Source organism: Nanorana parkeri, unplaced genomic scaffold, assembly GCF_000935625.1.
Source record: "Nanorana parkeri isolate BGI_ZX_2015 unplaced genomic scaffold, ASM93562v1 scaffold235, whole genome shotgun sequence".
NCBI classification, from domain to species: domain Eukaryota; kingdom Metazoa; phylum Chordata; class Amphibia; order Anura; family Dicroglossidae; genus Nanorana; species Nanorana parkeri.
Window position 1 is genome coordinate 603,768 of NW_017306503.1, and position 11,390 is coordinate 615,157.

Sequence of the window (11,390 nt, forward strand, 5' to 3'; positions counted from 1 at the left end):
CCCCCCCCTCAGGCTGCCCCATTATAAGGTTGACACTGTTTATTGGAAACTTTCCACGATTTGCTAGTCTTCCCCTGCTGCCTCCAGAGGCATAGACATCTGTTCCCTGGTGATACGAGTGTGCATGTTTATAGAAAGATCCTCTGAGATCCTTCTGATATGGGGCAGTGTCATGGCAAGACAGGCGATCAGTGCCAATCAAAATGCTGATCAGCAGGCGTGTAGGTGTCCCAGGCAGGTAGACACCTATCAATCACAATCAACAGGGTGGGGGGGCTACATGAAGGTGGAGAATCCCTTTAAGTGTAGGTGAGATTCACAAATTACTATCCTAGATAGTTTCCCACTTATGTGTGCTGAGGTTACAGGGCTGAGATTGATTTGATTTTTGGGTGCGCAGTATCCGGCACGTTGAGAGCAATGTTTTGCATAAGTGCTTTCCACACCTAGTAAACTCCCTGCACCACCTAATGCCACCCATCAGCTCCTGTGTATTTTTGGAGGAAATCCTCTACACTCCCTGCAGCACATGTACAACCTCCAGCCTGTCACCTCTCATCACATGAAGATCTCTTCTTCAATGACCTTGTAACCTAATCCCCATACAAGCCGGTGGAGTGATTTTCCCATATACCTGTTAATGTGTACCTGAAAAGCTCCTTTTACGAGACGCCACTCACATGGTGTTTATAGTATACTGAGGCACTATGTACTGCATACACTCTACACACAATTTCTATGTGTACTGACCACACACACCTATAGGTCTTATTTCAAAGAGGAACTCCAGGAATTGTAAAAATTAACCCTTGAAGTGGGACTACCCCAACACTACAAGGGTTAACTGCTAATTTTTCACTCGTGGGCCACAATAAAGAATACGCTCACCTGATCCTTGGTCCTGCAAAAGCCAGTGCTCGCCTCTCTCCCCCTCCGTTTCAACAGTACAATGACCTCGGGATCCTCACGTCTAATGCCAGGGCATTAGACGAGATGACGCCACCGGTCCTTAGACCGCCCGAGCCCATGGGAGTAGAGACTGTGAGGAATGATTTAGCAGCCAAGCAGGACAGAGGATCAGGTGAGTATATTTTCTTTATTTTAGCCCCCAGACCATAACGAGCAGTAAATGCTTGTAGTGTAGGGGTAGCCCCAATGCAAGGGTTAATCTTCACAAAATAATGTATGCTGTATAGTAGAGATGTGCACGGCTTAATGATTTGTGGCGGACGAACGAATGAAAAGGGGAAAACCTTCTCGTTTGATGAAACTAATTATTATGCTGTTCTGGATTTCTGTTAAAAAAACAGAACGCATTCTGTGCCATCTTGGAGGCGGGGTGTATGACGTCACATGATGACATCGGGTGATGTCATACGCATGTATGGTTGCCGCCATCTTGGACACAGCAAGATGGCGGTGTCCATACAAAAAGAATTGCTATATGACTAAATATAGTTTGTCATAGATGCGGGGATATAATAATTAGGTATTTCGGATTTGGACATCTGATTGCACATCTCACCCGTATAGATCCTTAGGACTCAACCCGCGGGCCTTTGCCTCTTATTCTGCAGCCCTCAGGGGCCCTTTTGACACTCAAGACAGTGAAGAATTGTTGAATTGTTTGGGGTGTGTGGCAATGGGCCCCAGTTAGGTGGCTGTGGGAAGCAAAAATGTGGAAGCATTTATTTGTAAAGGGGCCGTAATAGCAGTGATCACTAGCAATGTGTCTCCAGTCTATGACCATCTCTTGCAGCATGTGCCTAGTCCCTGACCATCTCTTGCAGCATGTGCCTAGTCCCTGACCATCTCTTGCAGCATGTGCCTAGTCCCTGACCATCACTTGCAGCATGTGCCTAGTCCCTGACCATCTCTTGCAGCATGTGCCTAGTCCCTGACCATCTCTTGCAGCATGTGCCTAGTCCCTGACCATCTCTTGCAGCATGTGCCTAGTCCCTGACCATCACTTGCAGCATGTGCCTAGTCCCTGACCATCACTTGCAGCATGTGCCTAGTCCCTGAACATCTCTTGCAGCATGTGCCTAGTCCCTGACCATCTCTTGTAGCATGTGCCTGGTCCCTGACCATCTCTTGCAGCATGTGCCGAGTCCCTGACCATCTCTTGCAGCATGTGCCTAGTCCCTGACCATCTCTTGCAGCATGTGCCTAGTCCCTGACCATCTCTTGCAGCATGTGCCTAGTCCCTGACCATCTCTTGCAGCATGTGCCTAGTCCCTGACCATCTCTTGCAGCATGTGCCTAGTCCCTGACCATCTCTTGCAGCATGTGCCTAGTCCCGGGCCATCTCTTGCAGCATGTGCCTAGTCTCTGACCATCTCTTGCAGCATGTGCCTTGTCCCGGACCATCTCTTGCAGCATGTGCCTAGTCCCGGACGATCTCTTGCAGAATGTGCCTAGTCCCGGACCATCTCTTGCAGCATGTGCCTAGTTTCTGACCATCTTTTGCAGCACGTGTAGGGTTGCCACCTGTCCAGGATTCATCCGCACAGTCCAGGTTTTGAATGCTGTGTTCGGGTTTCATGGCAGCAGAAACCCGGACATAAGATGTCAGGCAGACAGGGGCAACCAAAACTAAGATAGGGGCTACTGGCCCCCCACTGAAAATACTAGTCTCAGCTTTGATATTCACATATGAATGGGTGGTGCTACTTACATATGAATAAGCCACGACTCATTCTTCCAAGAAAAAAATGTCCCGCGTCGCTAGAGTGTTCGGGTTTCACTTGAACAGAGGGTGGCAACCCTAAGCACGTGCCTAGTCCCTGGCCATCTCTTGCAGCACGTGCCTAGTTCCTGACCATCTCTTGCAGCACGTGCCTAGTCCCTGACCATCTCTTGCAGCACGTGCCTAGTCCCTGACCATCTCTTGCAGCACGCCCATAGCCCAAGGCCCATCTCTTGCAGCACACCGATAGCCCAAGGCCCATCTCTTGCAGCCTGTCTATAGTCTCTGATGGCTTTGTGTAACATTAAATTGCTGAGCATTACGTGCGGCCCTTTGGTGATGTCCGGGGGCCAACATTTCAGTCCCCCTCTTTAAGTAAGTTGACAACCACTGGCACAGATATTCACATTGGGGAGCTGTAGGCAAAGTAATAATTACAAGCAATGGTTTTGATTGCCATTGACAGGCTGCATCTGAATTTAGAATTAGGTGGCATTGCTCTAGTACAGATCAGGGAGAAAAGTTTCAAACTACGAAACATGCGCCACATTTGCCGACCCGTGCCACCTGCCTACATCTCTTTCTGATGCACCCAAGGCACACACCTCCTCGGCCTTCCTCCAGAGCTGCACGCTGCCACTCTCAAAAATCTGATGTAAATAAAAAAGTCATTACTGAGAGGTCTTTCTCTCGGCCATCAATCAGATTGAAACCTGCCTAGGAAGTTTGTGAGTGGTGAAGCATGAAACAGCGAAGCCCGTGACACACTGCACACGGAGCTAAGGGAAGCAGCGGCGCATGGAGCTTCCGGAGCAGTGTGTGTTCTGTGCATCAGCTTGTGAGACCTCGTATAGCTGAGCGTGCCAAGATGAAAAATGTCATCAGCCAATCAGCTCATACGTATAAATCCACACGTCAGGATACAAAGTCCATTGAGTTGTTTACGTGAGTTAATTGGCTGAAGATATAGTCTCTCATTTGTCCGCGCTCAGCTACTCAAGCTCTCACACACTCCATGCGAATGTTCACGCCTCGCAACTTCGCTTTTCTCCGCACGGCTTCGCATGCAGTGTGTCACGGGCTTGAGAGGAAGTCACGCAGCAAAAGCCTTCAGGAACTGCATGTTTTTACACAATTCTGCACCTGACAATTGTCTCCGCTTCCTAGTAACAAGCTTTTTATTGGCCAAACCAACAATGCTCAAGCCTGAAAACATCTGTAAAACATTTGAAAAAAAAAAATCGCCTGAAATACGCCCAGCTCAGACACTACTCCCAGAGGCATGTTGAGATTGTAGTTAAAGCACAGCTAGGGGGCCGCAGTTGCTGCCATGGTGGCAAGACATGTTCCTTTATTCGACCAAAAACAAATAAAAACGGTCACGCGGGTGTCTGTGTTGTCCCTGACAACCAGTAAAAGCCATATTGCAGTTTTTCTACCATACGTTAAAAACAGCAACTAAATTGTCCTCAAAACTCTTTGTGGAGAATTTATTAAAAACTGGAGCAGACAGAATCTGGAGCAGTTGCCCAACCAATCAGCTTCTCTCTTTCATTTTCAAAGCTTAACTGAACAAACTGAAGAGAGAAATTGATTGGTCGCCATGGGCAACTGCGCCAGATTCGGCCTGCACCAGCTTTGATAAATCCCCTCCTTTTTTCATTATCATTTAAACAGGAGCTCCTAGTTATGGACTTACGGCTCAGCAAGGCTTCGAGAGATCTTTGTTTAGTTGCCATGGCGCTTATATCTGCAGAAATGGCGCCTTGGAAGATGAAAACATTAATGATGTGGAACAATAACAAAGTCAGTGAACTGGTGCGGATTGTATCAAAGAAAACAGGAAGTGTGCTGGAACCCCTGACATCCATAGCCGGGCAGGTTGCAGCATGTCGGTATCACCAGGAAAGGACAAGCCTTCCATTATGTGTAATGACTGTGTGCCGCTCATGATTAAACTGACATTCTATAGTGTTAGCAGGCGCAGTATCGGCAGGAGATTATCTCACAGTAAACACGCCGACTAGTTTCTTTTCGCAGAAAACTGCTTTTTTAAAATGGTTCCCCGGCTGTTTATACAGCATTAGCTCACCGCCGTGGCCTTTCCTTCCTCGGCTGCAGGGGAGCTGACATTAGATTTGCCAATTCACTGGCTCTCTGGGCGGCAATGGAGGGCTGATGCATTTCTTAAAGGGTATCTATGGTCAGCTGTATGCAGCTTCTGACAGCGTGGGAGATGGGAGGCTGCGCTTGTCGGTGGATCCAGGGATCAGGTGAGTATTAAAAAATTGTTTTGCACAAATTACTCCGAGGCGAAGAGATGAAAACAGCTTTTTATGGGCCGCTCAAAATGCTCTAAATCGGTTTGATTTTAACAAGCAGCTTGATGCCAGTGAGCATAAAACAGCCTTCCCAAAGTCTGCTAATCAGGAAACCGGGCGGCGAGTAATTTCCCGCCTCCCTGCAAAGACGGCTTCCCAGCCAATCAGCATCTAGCCGGCTGTTCGGCTGGCTCGATGCTGATTGGCCCTGAAGCCAGCTTCCCAGACAATCAGGAAGCTGGGAGGAGGATCATTACTCGTCGCCGAGCTTCCTGATCACATGTTCTGCAATGGCACTGCCAGTCAGAGGAAATCTCCCTCTGACAGGAAGTTCCAGTATCAGGGAAGGTATCGGAGCATTTAGGCGAGTATGAGTACTCGCCCAAATACTCGGTATCGGTGCATCCCTACCAAATACACTGCATGTATAATTTGAGGAAAATATGCCTATAAAATAGTATTTTTTTCTACCATTTGCCAATAAAATAAAAATGTCCCTGGATTTAATGTAAAAAATCTGGTCACCTTATCTTTGAACCACTTGAGCCTCGGGCCTTTCTTTCCCTAAATCCCTCTGAGCCCCAGAGCAGGTTTTTTTTTTATAGGGAATAAAAATAGTTGCAGTGCGTACCTGTGCTATATGTCATGCACTAATGTTGGTTACATTAAAGCGTTGCAGCATAACAGGCCTAAAAAATGCACCATTTTTACCCAATGCAGTCCAATACAACTCATAGTAATGCACAGTTAGAGCTGTAAGATTCCTTTAGTGCGTAGGGGTGCCATTAAAAGGTGAATGGCACCACAATGCATTACCACAAGCACGGTGTGAATGGTCCCTTAATTTTAAAGTATTTTTCAATCTTTTTAAATGTACAGCATTCATTAAAAGAATACCTGTTGATCCTGCCATGAAGATTCTATTTCAGGCACTTCCTGGTATGTGGTGACGGCTAGTGATGAGCCTGGACTTGGTGCGAACCCATTTCACCCAACCCCACTCAGAACTGTGACAGCCCCCCCTCCTTGGCCCAGTCAGTGGTGACAGTTGTGACGGGGGCCCAAATTCACTCAAAACTGTAACAGCCCCCCTCCTGGCCCAGTCAGTGATGTGAAAAAGGTAATAGTTATGAGAGAGTTTAGGTGAACTGGGTTCACACCAAGCACAACCTCATCACTGGTGACAACTGATCAACATTCGTGCTCCTGCATTGTCACCTTGTCACACAACATCTGCCCTGATTAAGACTACAAGCATTACAAGAAAACAATGGCAATTGTCTGTGATACACAATACATCAGCATAGTAAATATCATCTAGTCAGGGTTCAGATCTTCTCTAATGGTGGACAGCAGGCAGGCTAAATACTGCCAGGGAAGTTGTGCACCTTAAATCGGACCTATTATTACAATTCATTGAAGTGTAAAATTATCGGGATGTACTCACAGAAACAATCACTGAACTATAGAAAGGACTCAAACGTTTTCTTGCAACTAATAATATCCAGAACTATAACTACTAAAACTCAGAGAGAAGTATTGTGATCCAGGAAATTGAGCCGAGGGAGGGTCCCCAGAAGTTTTGTTTTCTACCGCAGGGCTACATTAGCAACCGTTGCCTTCCTCTGGACCGGAGCTGTAGGGCTCTGGAGGTTGAACTTGATGGACATCAATTTTCTTTCAACCTTATTAAAGTCGATGTGAACCCGATCACTTGTATAAACTTTAACATGTTTATATCATTTCCAAAAGACATTTTCAATATTAGGTTAAATCAGTAGCTCTCATTAACATTATACCTGGTGATCCTGCCATGAAGGTCCTTGTTCAGGTTCTTCCTGTTCCTATTCCAAATCTCTATAGAGTAGCAGTATGAGGCAGCAGTGCCTAAGATCTCACATTGCAGATATACAGCTATAAGGATGTAGGCACAGGAGTGTCTAGGCACTCTCACATACTCTACTATTTTCTGGGAGGAATTCAAAACAAAAAAAAGGTACAGTTTAGGCAATTGTATAAACATTTGTAGGTAATTTTTACATAGGCACAAATAATATTTTAACATTGTTTCCTATAATATAGCAAATGTTTACTTTTTGAGCTCAGGTCTACTTTAAATCGATAGAGAAATTTGGAGAGTTCAGTTTTCTTCTTTGTTCTTTTAGTTTGTGCCAATGTTTCTAAATAGGCAACAAACCACAATGAATCCTAAAATACTGTCCCCTATAACGCAGCAAATCTTCATGTTTCTTGCCCAGATCCATGTTACTATGGCTAAAAGTTCATTGTTGTGACTTTTTAGCACCATGAGAAAATCATGCCTCCTTCTTATTCTAGCGTGTTTATATATTGATTATATTATATACACTTTATTGCCAAAAGTATTGGGACGCCGAATCTCTACGCACTGTTGTTGTGCCAATCTGAAGGCCACATGAAGTTTGGATGTCTGTAGCTACTGACTCTGCAGACGGTTGGTGACTTCTGCGCACTATGCGCTTCAGCATGCGCTGGCCCCCCTCTGTCATTTTACGTGGCCTACCACTTCATGGCTCAGTTGCTGTTGTTCTCAGTTGCTTCCACTTTGTTATAATACCACTAACAGGTGACCGTGGAATATTTAGTAGCAAGGAAATTTCACAGAAAACCTGAATCCAATGATTTGGAGGGGTGTCCCAATACTTTTGGCAATATAGTGTATGTAAAGCTGATCACTAAATATCTTTAACGTGTTCAAATATCAAATAATCCATACTTTAAAATCTGTAGCTTTGATTAGAGAGATTTGGTTAGAGAGTGACAACACTCCGTCTTCTAGTTTTGCTCCTGCATTGTCTCCTTGTCACATGGATGGAGACTACAAGTGGCCATTTCTACAAACGTTACGCAAGCATGGCCCACCGATTTTACCATCAGGACACTTTCTGAGAAATGCCATTCAGCTATCACTGGAGTGTATTCCTGTAGATGGGAAGTGACTGCAAAGAGAATGCAGGAAATAAACATCGCCAAGCTGCATCAAAGAAGGAAAAACAGGTGAAAGCAATATTTTATTAAACACATAACAATTCCCAAGTTGTTGGCTGATCACCCGCTGGGCATTCTTCCTGTAACTGCATGAATGTGTGCCACTGTCATCTTAATGTTACATTCTTTTTATCTCTTTTATTGGATTGTAACTTTTGCATTATGTCTTTTATCCTGAATCAAAATGTTTTTGGGGGAAAAAAACTGCAATTGTTTATGATTCCCATTCATTTAGGGTTTGCATCTACTTTATATATAAAATGATGGTAAAATGATGCATGAGTGGCAACGATGGCACAGGCAGAAGAGGTGGAATAAGGGATTTCATTATACTGTACTAGAAAGTCTCCAAACATTCCGCAAAGCTTCTGGGAAAATGACTCCCACTTTATGGTGCATAAGTGATCATTCTGACAATGAGCATCCATCTGATCATCCATCTAAACCCTGAAAAATCTCATAATTATAGTGGAAAACCAGAAAATTAAGCAAAAGTAGGAGACCATACGCTGATGTTTCAGTTGTAATTGGCCTTAATTACATGTTTTCATTGAGATAGTTTCACATTATCTGCAAATCTGCGCACCCTGCAGGCAGGGTTACCCAGTGTGGGAGCAATTGGCCATTCATTGTGTTGGCCACCCAGTCAGGAGGACCTGGAGAGACCTTTCTTCTGTGCTAAAGCCTGAGGTTTAGAGCCATTCTGAGGCTGCAGACATTGCCTGGGGGTACAAATAAGTATATTCATGGACACATGGTATAGTCAGAAAGCCAAGAAACTTAAAGTATATCCCATCCTAATCATACTAGAGCATACCTGGCAACATTTAGATGCCACCAAACCATAGGTCCTAGCACAATATGCATCGAGCATCATAAGAACGTCACACATTTCCCACCTTTAGTGCTTACTTAGAATGTAGACCTTATAAGTAAGCTCTAAAGTTGTAAAACGTGGCAACGTGTGTGTGTGTGTGTGCCGTATATGATGCTGGATGTATGTTGTGCTTCTTAACCAAAGAAACACCCACCTATTTGCAACATACCTCTGAGGACTCATTGAGGTAAATTTTATAAAGGTGTAGAGTATGCTCACCTTGCAAAGGAATTTTCACTGGTGGTGAAACTTCGCTTTGGAAAGAATATTCAATAACGCGCAAGGACAATTAAAAAGCAGAAACCGTATATTTGGCCGCTCATGACTGTATGATTGAAGTCACCAGAGCTGCACCACATTCACTAGGATAAGTGAGAATGTCCTTGCAAAGTAAAAACTCACATTGCAAAGTGAACCAGCCCCATTGTTTTCATTCAGAAGTATTGTTGGGACCTAGACCGGGTCCAGGACCTGTGGGACTTCTGCACAGCTAAAAAAAAGTCATGGTTTTATATTTCTATGCATAGAATCAAAGAGATTTGCAGGGTTATTCACAAAAGGGTGAAGAGTTTGGAGAAGGCAGGAGAAGTGAACAATCTAGGACAACATCGCTGAACTGGAAAGTGAGCTGAATTGGAGAATTTTTCCAAATCAGCTATGTTGTCCTAGATTGTTCCCTTCTCCTGCCTTCTCCAAACTCTCACCCTTTTGTGAATAACCCTGTTAATGTATTTGAGTCAAATTAGCTGGAAGAGAGGAAGCAAACGTCATTTCACAAAACGAATCACGCTGGAGCTGTAGATACAATCCACAATCCCAGGACATAAAGTGGATACATATGGGTGACTCCCAGTTAAAAACTGTATGAACACAACTTCCATTGAAGGGGAGGGGTCTGCATTCAAAATGACCCTATGAGGTTGCAAATTATGTTTATGTTGATATATCTTTGTATATACTCTTAAGGGATATAATTTTATTTTTTAAGATATAATAAAAGATAGGGATGTTCAGATACCAGTGCTAATACTTGGCATTTTTATGAGAGATATCAGGATCACAGCGGTTGCAGCTGGGACCTGGCTCTGGCGCTCCACCACTGTCCTGAAATCATTAGTCTGTATTGTTTTAGAAAAACTGTCACATGACAATAAATAAAAATGTATCAGTACTTGTATCTGTGAGTACTTGGACAAGTATCAGTACTTGTACTTGAGAAAATGGTATCGGTGCATCTCTTATATATATATATATAGTTACATAGTATTTGGGGTTGAATAAAGACATACGTCCATCAAGTCCATAAAAAAAAAACATCACGCATTAAAACAGAGATGTACAAATCCCAGGGGCTCCGTGTGCTCCTTACAAATGACAGCGGCCTCCTAACTTTGAGTTTTTCTCTAGTCTAGTCTTGAAGCTGGAAAATGATCTGTACTTGTACCGAGTACCGTATTTGGTATCCGAACATCCCTAATAAAAGATAATGATCAGTATGTCTTTTGAGCTTTACGTTACTATTTGCAGGATTAGCCATAAAGTCCTAGGAAGAAACTTGGTATATTAAATATTTTTAAAGTTTACTTGTGTCCAGACTGCTGACATTAAAGTATTTACATATTCTTAACAACAGTAAAATGACTTTAAAACAAGCCATCCCTGACCTCTGTAGCTGCATGTACCATGAAATAATTCATCCTAAAATATCACAATAAAAGACTCTACGCTGCAAAGAAAGTAAAAGGAAAAAGATTTATGATGTCTGTGCTTCTGTTGTGAACTTTGAAGATCAGTTTCTCCACAATGCCTGTAGATAAAGACAAGGCTTTCCCTATAATGAGGTCACATGGGGTGGCAGTATGCAAAGCCTACCTCCCCCTTTCCGTCCAGAGCATACCAGGTTGCTAAGAGCTGGATGGGGAGATGTTTAAGGGTTATATACATCTCCCCTCCCAGATCTTAGCAACGTGGAATGCTCTGGCCAGCTTCCCCACCAGCTCCTGGCAACCAGTGATCTCAGTGAGCTGAGTGGCACACCGACCAGAATGCTGCTCGCATGCACCACTAGCACCCTATCAATACCCAGAACCCTCCCCCAAATGTGACCACCAGCACCCCAAACCCCTCTGGGACACCCCTGGCTAGAGAAGTGAGTGACTAAGCACTGGATTTAAAATTCTATTACTACTTATTCAGAAAAAAGAAGAAAACAAAGTAATGCTCAGTCCTGCTGCTTGGACTTAGGAATTTACAGATATGCGGACCAGGATGAGTTTCCAAATTTGAGTTGTGATATAAAATGAAAACACGAAGTTGAGTTGAGATACAAAATGAAAACACAAGCTCTTCTACTGCCCAGTGATTTCAGGTCATCTTATCACCTCTGCTACAAACTGCTTCATGTTTTATGCCGTGTATGCAGATTTTCTACTGCACATATCAAAGGGGTTTGTTGTTTTGCCCTGCAGAAAATGTC